This window comes from Culex quinquefasciatus, chromosome 2 (genome assembly GCF_015732765.1).
Source record: "Culex quinquefasciatus strain JHB chromosome 2, VPISU_Cqui_1.0_pri_paternal, whole genome shotgun sequence".
NCBI lineage: Eukaryota > Metazoa > Arthropoda > Insecta > Diptera > Culicidae > Culex > Culex quinquefasciatus.
In genome coordinates this window covers 95,350,815-95,370,511 of record NC_051862.1, presented here as the reverse complement: position 1 = coordinate 95,370,511, position 19,697 = coordinate 95,350,815, and the positions used below count along the sequence as shown (strand labels likewise).

The following is a 19,697-nucleotide window of genomic DNA, read 5'->3' as shown; positions in this document are numbered from 1 at the left end:
TGGCTCGCTCATAAAAGGATAAAGAAAGGGGAAAGTTTTCCAAGTTGACCGTCTGAACTTAAACACGAGTTTTCTCCGTTTAATGTCAAAGTTGGGCTCGTTATTATGCATCCAAGGGATTTTGAGTTTTGACCCATCCAGAAAGTGAGAGGAAAAGTTTCAGGAGATCGTTATCAGATGATTCGCGACATGATAGTCGTTGAATAAACTAGTAGGAAGGTCTTTCGATTAAAATAAAAATGTCAAACATTTTCTCGTGAAACGCAATTTCCTGCAGCACCCAACTTCACAAAATGCCAAAAGAGTGTGAATAATTCACTCTGCAAGCAAATTAAAAGCAGTCGCGAATCTTCCCTAGCAGAATTTTTTAACGGCCCACGACGTAAAACTCGCAAATGTCGAGCGCGCGCTCAAACTGCAAGTATAATGAAGCATAACATTTATAATGTCCACCTCGGTGATAAAATACGGCCTCAGTCAGTCAGTGTCTTAGTCTTTGGTTTAGCTCAAGTGGTGTCTCAAAGTGTCCGGACGAGAGGTGACCTCATCCACGGTCGCCGCGAACGTTGTTTGGTGCATTTTGCTCCAAGTTTTCAATTTTCAATGTCTCACTCTTCGTTGAGGTTGTAATAAATTTTCCTTCACGCCATCGCTGGGCATTGAATGTGCAGCAGGAGCACTCTCGTCGTCGGCGATGTTGTTATTGCTGTGGGAGGTTTCAAGCTCGATAGGGTGGTGGATTTTTGACAACCTGTTGTATTGCAATTATTTAGATTTAAACAAATATTAATATTCGCTATTCTAGCTTTCCATTTCATAAAGTCTGATAAACTGATCCATAAATAGTAGTTTATGCAACAAGTTGCAAAAAAAAAAAGATTTTTTCAGCACGTGGTGTACATTCATCCAACGAGGTTTACCGAGTTTGATAAATAGGATGAGTGCTGAAAAAATCAAGTTTTGCAACGAGTTGTTTAAATCATTTTTTGCAATTCCGAAAAACGCTTCTAGAATGGAATTTTATTTCAAACATTCATTTTTTTTAGTAAATTCATCGTTCAAAACAAAACAAAAATGAAAAAAAAAAAATACTTTTCGATACTTGTGCTGAAAAGTTAAACTTATCAGCATCTCATCGGCAAGATCTGATAAAAAACCTAGCCAACGATAGTTCGCATGGAAGATTCAGACAATATTTTTATCACAATATCTGAAATTTGTCCTCCAAAGAGTGTATAAATAACACTTAAGTGCTAATAACTTTTGATAGGGTTGTCAGATCTTCAATGTTTTAGGCTCATTTGGGAGGTCTTTTGATTATCTAACTAACGACAGGTCGCATGATGAACCCGGACATAATTTTTATTGAAATATCTGAGATCCGACCTTCCAAAAAGTGTATAAGTGACACTTATGAGCTAATAACTTTTGATAGGGTTGTCAGATCTTCAATGTTTTGGGCTCGTTGGAAAGGTATTTTTAATACCTTTCTTAAAATGTATAACATGATAGGTTTTCTTGCAAAAACCACCCTTTTTACAATCTTCCGGACTTTTGCCAAAATCGTTTTTTAGCATAACTTTTGAAGTACTTAACTAAACTTGCTGATTTTAAATAGAGACTTATGGGACCCCAAGACGGATCGAATGAGACTGATACGGTCAAAATCCGTTCATCCAGTCCGGAGATAATCGAGTGACATTTTTTTTGTCCACCCGCCTACTCACATCCACACAGACATTAGCTCAGAACATGATTCTGAGTCGATATGTATATGTGAAGGTGGGTCTACGCGGTCAAATTAATAAGTTCATTTTTCAAGTGATTTTATAGCCTTTCCTCAGTAAGGTGAGGAAAGCAAAACTGTAATAGTAGGTTATGCAACAAGTTGCAAAAAGAAATCTTTTTCAGCACGAGTTGTACATTTATCCAACGAGATTTACCGAGTTGGATAAGTACGACGAGTGCTGAAAAAATAAAGTTTTGCGACTAGTTGCTTATAACATTTTTTGCAATTCCGAAAAACGCTTCTTGAATGGAATTTTATGTCAAACATTCATGTATTTAGTAAATTCACAGTTCAAAACAAAAAAATATTGAAAACTATTACTTTTTGATACAAAAAAAGTTCAAATTTTCAGCACCCACCCCAGTGCTGAATAGTAGATTTTATTTTCCATTCTGTTTTTTCTTGCTAGGGATAAGTAGGCTGTTTCGTTTCTCCAGAAGGACAGGAAAAGTTGACAGATTCACAGCGGAATTGCAAAAACCATTTTTGCAATTCCGTCTTGAAACTTCCTACTTTTCCTGTCATTCTCGCGGGACGAAACAGCCTACTTTTATCTACTTAAAATAACAGAATCGAATAGAAACACATTTCAAAACAAATGCTGACAAGTTCTACTTTTCAGCACTAGTTTTGAAAAGTAATACTTTTCAACATTTTTTTATTTAAACAATTTATTGACAAAATACATGAACATTCGACTTATAATTTCACTCAATGGGTGTTTTTCAGAAATGCAAAAAACGTTGTATGGAACTCGTTGCAAACCTTGATTTTTTCAGCAATTGTCGTATTTATCCGTCGTATTTTGCCCTGCCCGTGTGGATCAATCGGACAACGCACTGGACTCACAATCCAGAGGTCGCCGGTTCGAATCCCGCGGCGGGCGCTCCAAAAAATCCTTTGTGTAAATATGGGTATTCGGCGCCGTCGCTCCGTGCCATACTTTCATACACTTAGGAGCCCAGGGCGGCGAAGTCCTTGTAGATAAAAGGAAGACACTAGCGGTTGGTACTAGCAATGGTGGCCGACAGCTATAAAGTCAACTTCGTTTTTTGTCGTATTTATCCAACTCGGTGAACCTCGTTGGATAAATGTACGACACGTGCTGAAAAAATCACCATTCTGCAACTTGTTGCATAAACTACTATTTTATCGTCATAAAAAGCAAAAATGTGTCAAAATATTTTTTTTTTACATTATTAAGCCTTTTAACCCGACCTCGCTTCTAGGCGGGCTTCGATCTAAAAAATCGCCAAAAATCAATTTTCCAACCAATTTAGAAAATTTTAGGTATGGAAGTTAGACATGTTTTATTTGAGTTTGCCAATGTTTTTAAAAATGTATTTTTTAGGGATCAACTATGGTTGTGTTTCGTACTATCATTTTCTTTATTTTCAGTCAAAAGAAGTATGCGGTAATTTTTTGTAGTGTCTCGCACTGTGCCTCTACGCATTTCTTTACAAAACTTATGGTAATGGTGCCATTCTAGATCAGAAAATGTGAAAAACAAGCAGAACATTGTAAACGTGATTGTAAAAATATGAAATTTTTAGAAAGGCAAAATGTAATGTTAGGTGGTGGTAGAATTGATCAAATACTACCAAAAACAAAGATAAACTAAACAAGATAAATGCAAATTGAAAAACTAAAAAAAAAACATAAAACAGGAGAAGTAAAGTTGAAAAAAAAATGATCAAAATGACCTCCTGAATACGGGAAAAATAAAAAAAAATCGAAAAAAATTGGGCAGTAGAGAGTTGGTTTATTTTACAAAATAATAATATTATTTTAGGTCATTAAACATTATAATAATTACAAATGATTTTTATCATAAAATGAGTTGAAGTTCGCCCTAAAATTGCACCCCCTGCACCTTGGCACAAGATCCTTCGCAGAAGTGTTCCCGAAAACATCACTGCACTGATGTAAGAGAAGGGGGTGGTGATTTGTGTGATGAACATGTAACATGGTCACTCTATTCGTTTATTTGTTTTTCATTCAGCTATAATAAATTAATATAAACAAGTCCAACTGAATCAAGGGTTTGTGTCGAAGCTAGCACATGGCAAGCTTTAGTAGAACAGTGCTACACCTCACTTCCTCACACCCCCGCCAATCCGTCCGATAAGCCAAACAGTCCTGGAGAAAGCACAACTTGCACCTCCACGTATGGGAAGACTTGCTGGGTTAAACCTGCTGAGAGGAACTTGCACGATCAAGCCCTCTCGGAAAGCCTGGAATGAATTAGAACAGGAAAGCCAGATGACAAATATGTAAGAGGGAACGAGATGCCTTCAGTAATATTGCCAAAATCTGTTCGGGTAAATTCGTTATTCGAAACTACGAAATTTCTCACGAAATTACGTACTTCCGTTCAACCTTTCCCTAATGACGCTTTCTGAGGAAAGTTACAATTTCTACTCGTCCACTTGGTCCTGAGTCGCGGAAGAGGCAGCAGCGCCGATCCAGTAGTCAAGCCCCCCCGGTGTGTTTAGTGACGGTAACTCGAGTGAAACGAGTGATCTGTAGATTTGTGTAGTTAATCTTTGTTCTTTCCTGTAGTGTCCAACCTTAGCTTAGCTAGTAGTTTGTGCGGTCCGATTCTGTGTGCGAAGAGGAATTAAAAGGTAAAGTACCTAGTGTGTGTGTTGATGTGTGATGTGTGTTAATCGTCGCCAAACAGCCGACGACGGCGTTCTGTTCTAGAGTCGGAACCAACCGCCTCCTACCAGCTCGTGCTCGCCACACCGCCACCAAAAGCCTTAGCCGCCCTGCTGACCCCGCGGTCTCAGCGATCGAGCCCCGGAAGGCCCACTGGGATCCGGAAGGGAGACCACACGCTACACGTGGCTCCAGGGAGAGCCATCCATTGCGCCAGCCGTTCCTGTCCAGCCGCTGGTCCAGATTCGCCGCAGAAGTTCACCAGACCGTAGACGTCGGTCCTCGTGGTCACGCGCCGTCCAGGTTCCAGAAGGAGGCGACCCGTCCACCAGGCCGGCCAGCCGGCCAAGCCCGATTTCAACCAGGCCGCCCCCTTAAGATCGCGCGCCTTTCATCTGCTCCGGAAGAATATCGCACCGCGCGGTGCACTAGCGACGCGTAAGCCAATCAACGAAACCGGTCCGTGAGTACTCACCTATAACGTAAAAACCGCATGCGTACGCACTCGTAGACGTCGTCCGAGTTGCCAAAAACACACACACACACATTTTCTAAGGCTCGTTGCCCTTTCCCGAGCCTAGTTCCGTTGGTCACCGTTACACCTGTGACCTCCGGGCTAACGTAACTAAGCCCCAGAACAAATCCGCACACAGATAGTTAGTAGAGAGAGAGAGAACCAAGAAGAGAAGAGGAAATGAACACGTAGGACACTACAAACATGTAACTTAAACCTAGGTTAAAAATGTACAATTAAAAACCACATTTAGCATGAAATATATCTCGTTTTTCACCTCCCCCAAGACGTTGTTAGCGTAGTTATTTTGGTGAACGAAATGTCTCTCTCGCCAGATTAGTTGCACGGGTCTAGAGGTCCCTCGCTTCGCATTCGACGTCTCCACGTTTTTGTTACTGTTGTTTTACTCCAAGTGCAAGGCTGCTTGGGAATCTCAGCCTGGGGTCTTTTCCCGTCGCAGCGATTGGCGCGGGGGTAGAAATTATCCTGTGAGGATCCAGAGCGAACAGGTGACTGGTTGTTCGGACGGACAACGGGTGGCCCCGTTGAGTTTTGGATATTTTTGGAGTCATCGCACGCGAAGCGGAGTACCTCTTACCTATTTTGAGTCCCTTGAACGTTCCCCCATTCATTTCAGGTTTTTACAAAACGACCCGCCCTGCGGCTGGGTCTAGTCGGGCATAAACCAGGCAAGTCGGTCCTCTACGGAGGTGGCGCATAAACCGTTTGTTAATTAACAAACCCGTGGGACGGTTATCGGACGGATTCCTTCGTGGCTACGATTTGCGTACCACAAATTGGCGCCCAACGTTTTGGGTCTTCTTTCATTCTTTTTTCTATTGAGAGTTCATTAGAACGAGTTTCGGGGGTTCTTAGAGCAAATATTCCTTTATTGGGTTTCTATTGGTGGATCGATTACTCCTTCCTGTTTTTGGTTGTTGTATCACTATTTATTTATTCATTTATTTATTTATTCTATTTATTTATTTATTTATTTAATTATTTATTTATTTATTTATTTATTTAATTATTTATTGTTAGTTTGATAATTTATGTACACGATAAACTTACGTTATTGAGCACATAACATACAATTTTGCTCATCACATTTTTGATACTGTGAAGTTAAAAAGAAATACGATGAAATTCCCACACGCGAGACATTTGTCAAATGAGGAAGTGGACTACGAACTCAGACTGAGGAACAAAGAGGAAGAAACACGACAGAATCTTAATTCGAAGCGTGATATATTGCGAAAACTATTCCAAATTGATCGAAATGAGAAACATAATTATCCTGATCCACCTTATCAATGGGAAGACGAAATGGAATTTGTGAAATCGAAAGTAGATGGACTGTTGTTGATCGCACAAGGGAAGATCGAAAGTGAAACTCGATCAAAATTAGTTCATTATTACTACCGGATACAGAGGGCAATAGCACAAACACAAGAAGGACAGAAATTGCAGAAAGCACTTTTGACACCAGTCTCGAGGCTACTCTAATCGGTCTCTTCGGAAGGAAATTTCACTCAAAGTGAACCGGATACGGATACAGATAATAAAGGAAAGCCAAACACAAACCCGAATCCAAACCCCAATTCAAATCCAAATCCAAACCCTAATCCCAATCCCAATCCCAATCCCAACCCAAACCCAAATCCAAATCCAGACGTCAACCCAAACCCAACCGTCGAGGAATTGTGGGAAGTAATCAAACGTCTTCAGACAGAGCTGGAAATATCTAGAGAGGAGAACCGAAGAGCAACAGAAAGTGACTCTAGCGAGTCAGTTCGGGTACCGCGCCCAGTTTCCCCCCCGAGACATCCGCCAAGACCAAGACCAGGCTTCGAGTCATCTGTAAGTTCCAGGAACGACAACTTCAGAGAACGTTACCACCGAAACCATCAGAGAAGGATTGAACATTGGAAAATTTCGTTTACGGGAGAGCCCAATTCATTGTCGGTTGAAGATTTTCTGTTCAGACTAAAACAAATTGCGAAAAGGGAAGAAGTAACTGATCAAAAACTTCTACGGGATGTTCACATGGTACTTGACGGAGTAGCAGCAAACTGGTTTTTCACATACGCCGACGAAGTCAAGACTTGGGAAGATTTTGAAAAGCGGATCAAGGAAAGGATCAAGGAATTCGTCAAGCACTACAGAACCGGAAACAACAAAGGAATGAGCCTTTTGCAGCTTTTGTAGACGAGATTGGACGTTTAAATAAGATGCTATCTAAACCTCTGTCGAAGAGACGGCAATTCGAAATCATTTGGGACAACATGCGATCGTATTACTATACAAAACTGTCTACTACTACGGTTGTGGACTTGGATCACCTGAAAAGCTTGAACCGAGGAATCGATGCAGCCGATTCTCACCTACAGCAAATACTGGCCAAGCAACAGCAGCATGTTCATCACGTTGACTACGAAGAGGAAGAAGTTGGAGCAGAAGAGATGGAGTTTGTCGACGCGATTCAACCACACTCCGGGCCGAGTGGGTTTCGAGCTCAAGGGAACAGAAACAGGAACTTCCGAACGTTCAACCCACCACGAGAACCAAGCCAGTCGTTCAACACGCCGCAGGAACCTTCGAACCAGCAGCCAGCAGCTCGGCAACAAGTTTTCCCAAACTCATCGTCTAGCTGCTGGAGCTGTAAACAAACTGGACACAACTGGCGAGTCTGCAGGGAACCGAAGTCAATATTCTGTTATGGCTGCGGGGAATTGGGGAAAACAATCCGTTCATGCACCAGATGTGCAGCAGCTCATGTAACAACAAATCCGAACCAGAACACTAACGCGGGAAACTACTAGAGGGATGTACGACGGGGAATCCTAACATTCCTTATTGTGAAAGTATTCCCAATCAACCTACCGGCTACGACCCGTTGAATCAAGTCCACACAATTAAAATTGAGACAAAAAAATGTCCATACCTACGAGTGCGAGTTTTTGATGACGAGTTCACAGCGCTTCTCGATTCAGGCGCGGGGATAAGCGTAATCAATTCGCTGAATCTGTCACTGAAGTACGGTATGAAACTACAACCAACAAGACTAAGAGTAAGCACAGCGGACAACACGGAGTACAAATGCCTCGGCTACCTCAACATTCCATACACATACAAGAACGTGACACGTGTAGTTCCAACTGTCGTAGTACCGGAGATATCGAAACCAATTCTTGGCTGCAATTTCTGGCGTAGCTTTGGGATCACGCCAATGGCAGATCTTGAAATGGACCAGAACCGGTGGGCGAGTTCAACATGGCGGAGGAGACGATCGCGTTTACCCTGGAACCAGTTGGCACACTGCCGGAACTACCGACCATGGAACAAGACACAACACTAGACGTACCAACCTTTGATATTCCAGAAGGAGGCAGGAACCAACGGAAGAAACGATCGAAGTAGAACACGAGTTAACGGAGCAGCAGCGTCAAGATCTTCTGGCAGTGGTAAAGCAGTTTGAGTTCACCAGCAGCGGGAAACTAGGACGAACGAATTTAATCGAACACGAAATAGTTTTGAAGGAAGGCGCGAAACCAAAAAATCAGCCTGTTTATCGTTGTTCACCGAACATTCAAAAAGAGGTTGATTCAGAGATCGAGCGATTCAAGCAGATGGGAGTCATTGAAGAATGTTACAGTGAATGGACAAATCCGTTAGTCCCAGTTCGGAAGTCAAACGGAAAGATTCGGGTGTGTCTAGACTCCCGCAGGATCAACTCCATGACGGTTAAAGACACTTATCCAATCCGCAATATGCTGGAGATCTTTCAACGACTGGAACGGGCAAAATTCTTTTCAATTATCGACCTTAAGGACGCATATTTTCAGATCCCACTGAAGGAGGAATGCAGGAACTTTACAGCTTTCAGGACGTCGAAGGGTCTCTTCCGGTTCAAAGTTTGTCCCTTCGGAGTGACAAACGCACCGTTTACGATGTGTCGCTTGATGGACAAGGTAATCGGATTTGACCTAATGCCGTTCGTCTTTGTATACTTAGACGACATCGTCGTCGCGTCGAACACCTTGGAAGAACACTTGAGACTCCTACAGGAAGTAGCAAACCGCCTAAAGAAGGCGAACCTCACGATCTCGCTGGAGAAATCGCGTTTTTGTCGGAAACAGATAAAATATCTAGGATATTTGCTGACAGAGAAGGGAGTATCGATAGACAGCAGCAGGATCTCACCAATCCTAGACTACGCCCGACCGAAAAGCGTAAAAGACGTCCGTCGGTTGTTAGGATTGGCCGGATTCTATCAACGTTTTATTCGTAGCTACAGCAGAATCACCGTTCCGATCACGGACCTGCTCAAGAAGAGCAAGAAGAAGTTCGTGTGGACAGAGGAAGCTGAACAAGCATTCCTGGAACTTAAATCAGTGCTTACTTCAGCCCCAATCTTAGCTAACCCGGATTTTACGAAGCCTTTTACGATAGAGTCGGACACTTCCGATACCGCCGTAGGCGCCGCCCTCGTTCAAGAACTTGACGGGGAAACTCGAGTAATTGCGTACTTCAGCAAGAAGTTGAGCAGGACACAGCGAGCCTACTCAAGCGTGGAAAAGGAATGTCTGGGGGTGTTGCTGGCCATTGAGAATTTCCGTCACTACGTAGAAGGATCTCGTTTTCAGGTGGTAACCGACGCAAGGAGTCTGTTGTGGCTGTTCACCATCGGCGTCGAATCGGGAAACTCTAAACTCCTCCGATGGGCGCTGAAGATACAGTCGTACGACATCCAGTTGATGTACCGGAAGGGAGCCAACAACATCACAGCGGACTGCTTATCTCGCTCGGTCAATGTCATCGAGATTGGGTCACTGGACAACAGGTACGACGAACTGATGGAGAAGATCAAGACTGACCCACAGAAGCACCCAGATTATCGAATCACGGATGGAGCTATTTACCGTTACGCCACTGGAACCAAGACTGACGACCCCAGATTTCGGTGGAAATTGATGCCCAGGGAAGAAGAACGAGAAGAAATTATCAAGAAGGAACATGAAGTTGCACACTTTGGAGCAGAAAAGACCTTGCACAGCTTGAAACGCCATTACACTTGGCCAGGTATGAGCGCACAGGTGAAAAAGTTCTGCCGCGAATGTTTCAAGTGTCAAACATCGAAAGCGCCCAACTTGAACACAACGCCACCGATGGGAGCACAGAAAGAGTTTGTGGAACATCCCTGGCAATTTATAACACTGGACTTCGTGGGACCACTTCCGGTGTCAGGTAGAGGTCGACACACGTGTCTGTTGGTTGTCACGGACGTATTCTGCAAATTTGTGCTGGTGCAACCGTTCAGGGAAGCAAAAGCCAGCTCGGTGGTCGAATTTCTCAAGAATATGGTATTCTTACTCTTTGGTGTTCCGGAAATAGCGTTAACGGACAACGGAACACAATTTACCTCGAAGCTTTTCCGACAACTTCTTGAAGAATTCAACGTAACCCACTGGCTCACCCCGTCGTCCCACGGGTTTGTTAATTAGCAAACGGTTTATGCGCCACCTCCGTAGAGGACCGACTTGCCTGGTTTATGCCCGACTAGACCCAGCCGCAGGGCGGGTCGTTTTGTAAAAACCTGAAATGAATGGGGGAACGTTCAAGGGACTCAAAATAGGTAAGAGATACTCCGCTTCGCGTGCGATGACTCCAAAAATATCCAAAACTGAACGGGGCCACCCGTTGTCCGTCCGAACAACCAGTCACCTGTTCGCTCTGGATCCTCACAGGATAATTTCTACCCCCGCGCCAATCGCTGCGACGGGAAAAGACCCCAGGCTGAGATTCCCAAGCAGCCTTGCACTTGGAGTAAAACAACAGTAACAAAAACGTGGAGACGTCGAATGCGAAGCGAGGGACCTCTAGACCCGTGCAACTAATCTGGCGAGAGAGACATTTCGTTCACCAAAATAACTACGCTAACAACGTCTTGGGGGAGGTGAAAAACGAGATATATTTCATGCTAAATGTGGTTTTTAATTGTACATTTTTAACCTAGGTTTAAGTTACATGTTTGTAGTGTCCTACGTGTTCATTTCCTCTTCTCTTCTTGGTTCTCTCTCTCTCTCTACTAACTATCTGTGTGCGGATTTGTTCTGGGGCTTAGTTACGTTAGCCCGGAGGTCACAGGTGTAACGGTGACCAACGGAACTAGGCTCGGGAAAGGGCAACGAGCCTTAGAAAATGTGTGTGTGTGTGTTTTGGCAACTCGGACGACGTCTACGAGTGCGTACGCATGCGGTTTTTACGTTATAGGTGAGTACTCACGGACCGGTTTCGTTGATTGGCTTACGCGTCGCTAGTGCACCGCGCGGTGCGATATTCTTCCGGAGCAGATGAAAGGCGCGCGATCTTAAGGGGGCGGCCTGGTTGAAATCGGGCTTGGCCGGCTGGCCGGCCTGGTGGACGGGTCGCCTCCTTCTGGAACCTGGACGGCGCGTGACCACGAGGACCGACGTCTACGGTCTGGTGAACTTCTGCGGCGAATCTGGACCAGCGGCTGGACAGGAACGGCTGGCGCAATGGATGGCTCTCCCTGGAGCCACGTGTAGCGTGTGGTCTCCCTTCCGGATCCCAGTGGGCCTTCCGGGGCTCGATCGCTGAGACCGCGGGGTCAGCAGGGCGGCTAAGGCTTTTGGTGGCGGTGTGGCGAGCACGAGCTGGTAGGAGGCGGTTGGTTCCGACTCTAGAACAGAACGCCGTCGTCGGCTGTTTGGCGACGATTAACACACATCACACATCAACACACACACTAGGTACTTTACCTTTTAATTCCTCTTCGCACACAGAATCGGACCGCACAAACTACTAGCTAAGCTAAGGTTGGACACTACAGGAAAGAACAAAGATTAACTACACAAATCTACAGATCACTCGTTTCACTCGAGTTACCGTCACTAAACACACCGGGGGGCTTGACTACTGGATCGGCGCTGCTGCCTCTTCCGCGACTCAGGACCAAGTGGACGAGTAGAAATTGTAACTTTCCTCAGAAAGCGTCATTAGGGAAAGGTTGAACGGAAGTACGTAATTTCGTGAGAAATTTCGTAGTTTCGAATAACGAATTTACCCGAACAGATTTTGGCAATATTACTGAAGGCATCTCGTTCCCTCTTACATATTTGTCATCTGGCTTTCCTGTTCTAATTCATTCCAGGCTTTCCGAGAGGGCTTGATCGTGCAAGTTCCTCTCAGCAGGTTTAACCCAGCAAGTCTTCCCATACGTGGAGGTGCAAGTTGTGCTTTCTCCAGGACTGTTTGGCTTATCGGACGGATTGGCGGGGGTGTGAGGAAGTGAGGTGTAGCACTGTTCTACTAAAGCTTGCCATGTGCTAGTGAAAAAGAAAATCCTTTGGACAACCGACTGCCAACCAGCCAGCCAGCCCGCCCGGCAGTTTGAACACAAGTGTTTCACTTCATTTTGGATGCTTTAGAAAAAGATGGATGAGCTGAATGGATGGCCACAGACACTGAAAGAGTTGTTGAATATTGTGCTGTTCGTTTTAATTAGTGGCGACTGATGAGTTTTTTTAGCTTGAAAAGAGGCAGGGATGCCGGATTTTTATCCGAATACCTTGAAGTTTGATTTCCCAACTATTCCGGATCATTTGCTTGGCTCAATTCAACCGTAACGAAACTTGCACCGACCATTTCCAGTGTATCCGGCCAAGTGACAGCTGAGCAACAATCTGTTGACTTTGAGTGAGTACAGACAACCCGAAGCCCCTGATGGACTCGTTGGCGGCCGGTTGCAACCCTGAACCTCAACCAGGGACCGCAGATCGAGGGAAGGTTGGCGGAACTCATGAAAACCTAACGAACCAAGAACCAGTCAGCCGAACTAATGAATTTTAATTTTAATTGCATGGTAATGAAGTACTACACTCGGCTCAGCTGGGGCAGGGCCTGTCCTTTTCAAGGGCTTCGTCGAGAGAGAGGGAGATTGACGAGAGTTGAGAGGTTTGTACCGTCTCGCTTTTCATCGTTGGTTTAAATTGACCACGCGTATGCTTTACACGCTGTTTCGAGTCATTGTGGAACTTTGGTAACAGTGGAGAGAGTTTGCAACAGAAATAAAATGTTTGTTTTTTTTTTTCTAGTTACTGAGTAGTCCTCCTTTCCTATTTAAACTTTTGTTTTGCATATGAAAGTATTTCATAAATTAAAATTGACAATCAAGTCATCAATATCAAAAACTATTGAAATTTAAACTAAAAAATAACGAAGGATTTTTCTAATATAGTTTTCCAAAATTTTCCCAAATTATGGTGGAGTTTGGCAATTTGAAAATGGATCTAATCATTTTTCTAAAATTTTAATTTTTGTATTTTTCAATCCGACTGAAACTTTTTTGGTGACTTCGGTATGCCCAAAGAAGCCATTTTGCATTATAAGTTTGTCCATTTATTTTTCCATACAAATTTTGCAGCTGTCCATACAAAAACGATGTATGAAAATTCAAAAATCTGTATCTTTTGAAGGATTTTTTTGATCGATTTGGTGTCTTCGGCAAAGTTGTAGGTATGGATATGGACTACACTGAAAAAAAAATGATACACGTTAAAAAAAATTTGGTAATTTTTTATTTGACTTTTTGTCAAAATAACTTGATTTGCAAAAAAACACTATTTTCAATTTTTTTTTCATTTTTTGATACAGTATGTAAAAAAAGTATTTACACCCAATGGGCACTATGCACATATTGTGATGAAACATCTAAACAATTTAATGTTGGCAGAAACCTAGTACTACGTTTTATTCAGAAACTCATGCCAGACATTTTGCTACAAAAAGCTCCGGAGTCCCGCAAGGCAGCGTGATTGGACCCTTACTTTTCATTTTGTTCGTGAACGACCTGTGCAGTGTCCTCGAGTCGGACAAGCTGATGTACGCAGATGACCTGAAAGTGTTCCGATCAGTTAGCTCGCCTCTCGACAGCTGTGCACTCCAGCAAGACATCGATCGCCTGTTACGCTGGTGCACTGCCAACGGAATGGAGGTCAACGTACAAAAATGCAAAATCATAAGCTTCACGCGCAAACGAACACCTCTCTTGAGTAGCTACAGGATGGGCCAAAACGAACTTGAACGGGTGAACACTATCAAGGACCTGGGTGTGACGATTGACAGCAAAGCGTGCTTTAACGAACATATTGCACTGACAACATCGAAAGCTTTTGCCACCCTCGGATTTCTTCGTCGAAATGCAGCTGACTTTGTGGATCTGTTCGCGCTTAAAACAATCTATTGTTCGCTAGTTCGGAGTCAACTAGAGTACGCCGTCCAAGTATGGGCACCTTACTACGCCGTGCAAGCAGAAAGGATCGAGCGGATTCAGCGAGCTTTCACCAGATTTGCTGTGCGACGCCTGCCATGGGTGCGGCCTCAAGGACTCTCCTCGTACGATGACAACTGTGAGCGGCTTAAACTCCCTACGCTGGCATCACGCAGAGTTCTACTACAGCGAACTTATGTGTTCGACTTGTTGTCGTGCAATATTGATTGCCCTACTCTTCGTGATAAAATCACCCTACACATCCCAGCTCGTAATTTGCGCAACCCTGCTCCGTTTCTTGAAGTTCCTGGCCATCGTACGAACTACGGTTATTATAGTCCCCTTAGTGCTTGCTGTCGAGTGTTTAATGATGTAGCAGATGTGTTTGTGTTTGGTATGTCAAAATGTGTATTTAAAACTAGGATTAAAAATAGGACATAAGTTGTAGTCTGTGCGGCGAGTGCCGAAGATGAAATAAATAAATAAATAAATAAAAAAGATGATTTCTATAAAAGTTATACATATAACAAATACTATTATGAAATTGAAAAAGGTGCAAATAAAGTTTGTACACCTTTCGAAAAATTAACATAAATAATGTTATTTGTTGACAAATCACCATAAATCCAGCCTCCCAACTCCAAATATGCATCCTTGACTGATAAAAAAAAAATTTTTGATTGAATATAAAGTTTACTAACCACTTAGTATAAAAGTTTATATAACTCTGGAAATTCTTTATAAAACTTAACTAAACTTAATTTTGCAAACTTTTAATTCAACTAAATGTCAATATATTAACCAAAGACTTGCTAAATAAACATTTTGGAGTGGGTATAACACCATTTTGGGGGTATTAGTATCGATAGAATAGATTTTTCGTTGGAATTTCGTACCAACCCGGAATTACGTCGTCGGAAAATCCGCCAGCATCTGAACTGGTTCACAATTCACAAGTCAACCTATGTGGCATCAGAGAGGGCATAAAATTTCCGATCTTTTGATACCCATACATTCAGGTTTTCTTTAAAACCTACGTTTTTAAATACCTGGGCAAAAAGTAAGTTTGATCAACGAGAACAAAAATTACGAGATTCCATACATTTTTGGCAGGTTTCTCAAACGAAACCATACCAACGTCTTTGCTTTGGTGGGTTTTATTGAAAACCTGGATGTATGGGGGAAATTTCCAGGTTGTGCAAAAAATCTTTGACCGAGTTATGAAGTTTTTGATCAATACTGATTTTTCCAAAAAATCGAAATATTGATCGCAAAAATTTGTCAACTTCATTTTTCGATGTAAAATTGAATTTGCAATCAAAAAGTACTTCAGTAAAATTTTGATAAAGTGCACCGTTTTCAATTTAAGTCCATTTTTTATTTTTAACATTTTTTTTCATATTTTAACATTGAAAATCGGACCATAAGTTGCTGATATATCGACGTTAGAAAAAAGTGGGTTGTTTGGGTGAGACTTAGAAAACATTAATTTTCCTGTTTATAAACCTTTGCATGTCAATATCTCTGCAACAAAGGGTCGTATCAACAAAGTTCAAAAAAGCAAAATATAAAGATTTTTTTCAGCTCTTCAAAAATATTTTTGGTAAAAGTGGGCAAACATGAGAACTAATTTTAAAAATTGAAAAACTGAAACTATTTACAAAAAAGTTACTTAAAATGGCTTTAACTTGAAAACGGTGCACTTTATCAAAAATTTACTGAAGTACTTTTTGATTGCAAATTTGATTTTACATCGAGAAATGAAGTTGAAAAATTTTTGCGACCTATATGTCGATTTTTTGAAAAAATCAGTATTGATTTAAAAATTCATAACTCGGTCAAAGAGTTTTTGCACAACCTGGAAATTTCTGAAAAGTTGGCATTTGTTTTCCTCTAAAACATAACAAAAAATGTAAAAAAAAAATAAAAATAGTGTTTTTTTTGCAAATCAAGTTTTTGTGTCAAACAGTAAATAATAAATCACCAAATTTTTTTTACCGTGTATAACAGTGTAGTACGTATCCATACCTACAACTTTGCCGAAGACAAAAAATCGATCAAAAAGTTCCTTCAAAAGATAAATATTTTTGAATTTTCATACATCGTTTTTGTATGTACAGCTGCCAAATTTGTATGGAAAATTATATGGACAAACTAATAATGCAAAATGGCTACTTTGGGCATACTGAAGGCACCAAAAAAGTTTAAGTCGGATTAAAAAATACAAAAAAAAATCGAATGATCCAAATTTAAGAGAAATGCTCACCTTTAATAAAACCTGTTAAGAAGCAGAAGCATTTGGCTTGTTACTTGGGATGGATCCATTAATCGCTCGATTTCAGTTGAAAACGCTTTCATGAGCTGTAAATGAACGTCAACATTCAGGTCTTTTTGCTCTTAATTTAAAACTGAAACAATATCAAGTATTCAAATAATCAAGTAATTGAATCAAACAAATGAAATATGTCGAATTAATTATGGGGTGATGTTTAGAAAAGTTGAAATAAATTAATTTTTTTTTCAAATATTTTTAATTCAAATAATATTAGATTACGCAAGTTTCTTGGAACAATATAATTTCATAGAAATCGTCAATTTAAAAATGATAGCGACGACTGCAAAATAATCTGTTGGCTTTCCTTTTAATCAAATTTAGCTTTTTCACATATTTTCAATAAAAATTTAGGCATGCGTTTCAAATATAAACAAATTATACAAAATAAAACATTTTTAATAGATTTGGGAAAAAATAATGTGCCAAAACCAAAAGTTGATAAAATTTGAATCAATTAGCAATGGTAGCTTGCATGAAGAAGAAAAAAGCTAATATTTTTTGAATCACTTAAAGTTTATGCAATTTGTCTTATTTTCCATATATTGATAAACTATACTATTGTTAGTTCTTTGTAAATAACGTAGAATTAAACAGGAAATTGCAATTTCATTATGACAGCCCGTTCCCAACCAACGATCACCGAGATGAGTCCATACAAATACAGACTTATTGATGCTTTTCCATTGGGCGTTCCGCGTATCGGCAACGCAGTGATTGAAAATTTAATTAAAATGTCTTCCCCCCAAACCGGACCCATTTTGTGTGCAGCCGTCGAATTACGTTTATATACATTTGTGGTTTCTGCGATATTTTATGGACCACGACTGTTGAACGACGAAAGCAAGCTGCTACTGCTTTGGTCTGAATGGCAGTGTTGCTGGTTGTGCAACGGCTTTATGACGCTTAAATTTTAATCAACCACCAGCCACTGGCCGTAAACAATACGTTCAGTCGTGGCCGGTAGCCACGTGGTAAATTAATGTCTCTGTGCTGTGGTTGTTTGCATTCCAATTTGATGAATATCTCTCCTCCGTCTGAATGAATGGACGGATTTGATGGAGACGGACGGTCGTGGGTCAGAGCAGTGATGTCAAATTTTTAGTTTTTGTTTGGATTCCGAAAAAAAAGTTGCATTAACTTTATCTATCTCCTGTTGTGATGTGATACACGTGGGTTTGTGTTGTACGGCGCAACGTACGTACAACTCGGGCAAAGTGATGTTTGTTGGTGTGTTTTGTTTACGGTTGTTTCCATCAAAACTTTTTCCATCTGGTTCCGGCAACCCAGAGCTTGAGTGACGTTGACTCGTCGTCGTCATTGTCTGTGCTTTGTGGATCTTTTGGGGCCTGGATGCCAAGATTGTTGAATTTAGTTGGGTTGGCTTAATTTCAAAGGAATTTATAGAATGCAAATAAGTCTTTGAAATAAAAAAAAAAAAACAAAAACCAAAAAAAAAAACAATGTTTGACAACAAATCTGACAATATCTCGTGACGGAGCGGAGGTACGACCCCTTCCATTTTTGAACATGATAAAAAAGAGGTGTTTTTGAATAATTTGCAGCCTGAAACGGTGATGAGATAGAAATTTTCGCCCAATTTGATGGAGTACTCAGAATTCCGAAAAAAAACGTATTGTCAATCAAAAAAAACGCTAAAAAAGTATTAAAAACTCTGCCTTTTACCGTTACTTGACTGTAAACATTTTTTGAACACGCACGGAAAATTTAATGTACTTTTCGAATCTACATTGACCAAGAAGGGTCTTTTTTATTTAAAACAAAAAATTTCATTTTAAAATTCTGTGTTTTTTCTTACTTTGCAGGGTTATTTTTTAACGTGTAACTATGTTCAACAAATTTGTAGAGCAGACAAATACAACAATTTTGTTATATGAACATAAGGGGTTTGCTTGTAAACATCACGAGTTATCGCGATTTTACGAAAAATAAGTTATGAAACATTTAATTTTTCGTTTCTCTTTGTTTCGTCGTCTGTGTCTGTTGCATGTGACCATGAACGACCATGATCAATAACGACCAAATTTTTCAAAACTTTTTTTTCGTTTTTTTTTTTTCGTGACCATGAACGACCATGATCAATAACGACCAAATTTTTCAAAACTTTTTTTTTCGTAAAATCGCGATAACTGTTTGCAAGTAAACCCCTTATGTTTATAAATAAATATTTTTTTTAAATTGAAAAGTACATTGAATATCCCTTAAAATGTCATGTTCCAAAAAAAATTTACAGTCGAGTAACGAAAAATGACAGAGTTTTAAAAACTTTTTTAGTGTTTTTTCGATGAAAAATGCGGGTGGGTCTCGTGGCGCAGGGGTAGCGGCTTCGGCTGCCGATCCCGATGATGCTATGAGACGCGGGTTCGATTCCCGCCTTATCCACTGAGCTTCTTTCGGATGGTGAAGTAAAACGTCGGTCCCGGTTTCTCCTGTCTCGTCAGAGGCGCTGGAGCAGAAATCCCACGTTAGAGGAAGGCCATGCCCCGGGGGGCGTAGTGCCAATAGTTTTTTTTCGATGAAAAATGCGTTTTTTCAGAACTCTAAGTACTCCATCGAATTGGGCGTACAATTTTACATAAATGTTCCTTTCGGCACCTTTCTAACATTTCTATCTCATCACCGTTTCAGGCTGCAAATTATTGAAAAAACACCTTTTTTTTAGCATGTTCAAAATGGAAGGGGTCGTACCGTCCCTCCGTCACGAGATATTAAAAAACGGACCTCGGATTCGTGATCAGGAACAAAGTTTGACGCAACATTTTATTTTTCGATTCACAATTTTTGACCAGTAAATGTTGTCAATGCCATTTTTAGAGGTATTTTTGGACTATTTTACAGAAAACACTATCAAATAAAAAGAATTCAGTTCCAAACAAAAAGCCATTCGAAAACATGCGCCATAAACTGCTTGGACCCAAAATTTGAAGCATTTCCTAAATTTATTTCCAGAGATGTTTTAGAGCCATTTTACTATTTTACGTCTTATGTTTACCCTATTTTTCCTATTAAATTTTTGGTTTTATACAGAATCATATACTGAACATCAAATTCAAAGCCCCTGCTCGTTCTCGCTCGAAAGATCGACAAG

At 41.1% G+C, this 19,697-nt stretch overlaps 1 protein-coding gene and 1 long non-coding RNA gene across 4 annotated transcripts in view; one reads left to right on the top strand and one right to left on the bottom strand.

The window, feature by feature from the left end:
• Nucleotides 1-19,697, bottom strand: part of LOC6041134 (small conductance calcium-activated potassium channel protein) — a 459,395-nt gene that overhangs the window by 414,172 nt on the left and 25,526 nt on the right. The window lies entirely within an intron of this gene.
• On the top strand, nt 4,112-5,221 carry LOC119766765. Its single transcript, XR_005277112.1, has 3 exons — nt 4,112-4,289; nt 4,352-4,416; nt 4,473-5,221. It is a non-coding gene; the product is annotated as an uncharacterized LOC119766765 (long non-coding RNA).